The 2,288-nt window shown below is 43.1% G+C and overlaps 1 pseudogene; it reads left to right on the top strand.

Moving 5' to 3' along the window:
- The first annotated feature begins 656 nt into the window (after positions 1 to 656).
- Positions 657 to 2,066, top strand: LOC125413870 (citrate synthase, mitochondrial pseudogene; annotated as a pseudogene).
- Positions 2,067 to 2,288: the final 222 nt, after the last annotated feature.

Below are 2,288 nucleotides of genomic sequence, written 5' to 3'. Positions count from 1 at the left end.
AGAAAATGGTTCATGCAACTTCTTAGAAATGATAACCTCTTCTTTGGAGGAATTCTGAGCATAACACAAAAATGTATCAATCACAAAAGATTTGGGCTATGTTTTTCACCACAAATGTATGCATTAAAAAGATATTTTCTTAAGTAAAAAAAATATTGGTACAAGGGTACATAATTATAATCTCAGCCCTTGAGAAGCTGAGACAAGAGAATCCCAAGGCCTAGGTCAACCTGGCCATACACTAGTATTCTGTCAAACAAACAAAAACTAAAAAACCAAAAGACAAATAAACACACTACAGAACAAAAGAAAAAGAGAGAGGGGAATGATTTAAATGTTATTTGCTGTGCTTATTTCTCAGTGATAAGGTTATGAAGAAATTTTATTTTCTTCTTGTTTAAATGTTCTTATATATCACTTTATCCTTTTTATAACTCCAGAAATAAAAAAATATTTTATATTTTTTATTTTCATTTAAGCAAAGAACTTTGTTTTGCAATTCAAAACTATTAATTATAAAAAAACAAAGAACTTTCAACCTTATCCATGACTGGTTGACACAGTCTTTATTATAGAGGGGAGCCTCTTCTTTTTGCTTTCTAGATGCAGCTCTCCCGCTCCGTTCTCTTCCTGCCAGGTCCGGGAGTTCACCCACCATGGCTCTATTCACTGAGGGAGCCTCACTTTTGGGCTCCAAGAATGAATGCATCCTGCCTTGTCCTTATTGCCTGGCACACCAGTGCTTCTTCAGTGCTGATGTTTAAGGAGCAGGCCAGAATGAAAGCCTCAGACAGCAACATTGAAGACAGTGGTGGGTCAGATCACCGAGGTCATGATGTAAGGTAATATGAGAGCCTTGGAAGGACTTGTATGGGAAACATCAGTTCTTGATCCCGAGGGCATCCGTTTCTGAGGCCTTAGTATCCCTTAACGCCAGAAACTGCTGCCCCAGGCTAAGGGTGGGGAAGAACCCCTACATGAGGGCTTATTTTGACTGCTGGTAACTAGATAGATGTGAAGAGTGGGAACAGATATCTTGGCTCTTACAAGAACGGGCAAAAATGGAAGCTCTGCCTGCTCCTTGGTCACCATGCTATACAACTATCCTACTAATCTGGACTCCACATCTCAGCTCAGTGCAGCCATCACAGCCCTCAACAGTGAAAGTGACTTTGCCTGGACATAGGCAGTGCGAATCAGCGGAACTAAGTTGGGAGTTGATTTATGAAGACTGTATAGACCTGCCTGCAAAGCTACCTTGTGTTGCAGCAAAGGCCAACTGGAATCTTTACCATGAAGGCAGCAGCACTGGGGCCAATGACTCTAAACCGGACTGGTTTTACATTCTTACCAGCATGTGAGGCTATACTGATGCTCAGTCCACTGAACTTAAGCGTTTCTTCCTCAGTGTGCACAGTGACCGTGAGGGTGTTAACGTAAGTGTAGCCAGTGCCCTCTCAGACCCTTACTTTCCTTTGCAGCATCCACGAATGGGCAGCCAGGGCCTCTGCATAGACTAGCAAATCAGGAAGTGCTTGTCTGGCTAACACAGCTACAGAAAGAAGTTGGCAAAGATGCGTCGAAGAGAAGTTATGATACTGCATCTGGCCTACATCAACTAAGGACAAGTTGTCCCAGGATATGATCATACAGTACTAAGGAAGACTGATCCATGATATTCCTGCCAGACAGAGGTTGCTCTGAAACATCTGCCTAATGACCCCATGCTAAAGCTGCTTGTTCAACTGTACAAGATTGTGCCCAATATCCTCTTAGAGCAAGGGGAGGCCAAGAATCCTTGGCCCAGCATAGATGTTCACAGTGGGGTGCTGCTCCTGTACTATGGCGTGATAGAGATGAATTATTACAGAGTCCTGTTCAGAGGGCCAAGGGTACTGGGTGTGCTGGTACAACGCAATCCAGAGCAGAGTCCTACGTTCCCTCTAGAAAGGCCCAAGTCCATGAGCACAGATGGTTTGATGAAGTCTGTGGACTCTAAAGTCGGGGTTAAATGGGAAGTTGAGAGAAACTATAAGAAAATGAGGACACTTAAAAATAAGGGATAATTCTGTTTCGGGAGCCTTTAAGATTTAACATTAAATTGTATCTGAGGCACTGAAAGTACATTTGAAATAAAATATAAATGAGGAGATAATAGATGAAAAGCGACCCCTTCTTCCGTCACCAGCTCACGTTCCCTAGCTGGTGTGAGTTGCCCACCAACCACAGGATGAGGACTAAAGCATGTGGTTAGGGTTAGACCTGGCCACCCACCATCGCTGGAGTGA

Source organism: Myodes glareolus, chromosome 10, assembly GCF_982192425.1.
Source record: "Myodes glareolus chromosome 10, mMyoGla1.1, whole genome shotgun sequence".
In the NCBI taxonomy this organism is placed as follows: Eukaryota; Metazoa; Chordata; class Mammalia; order Rodentia; family Cricetidae; genus Myodes; species Myodes glareolus.
Note: the sequence above shows the minus strand (reverse complement) of the source record. Positions and strands in the feature narration are given on the sequence as shown.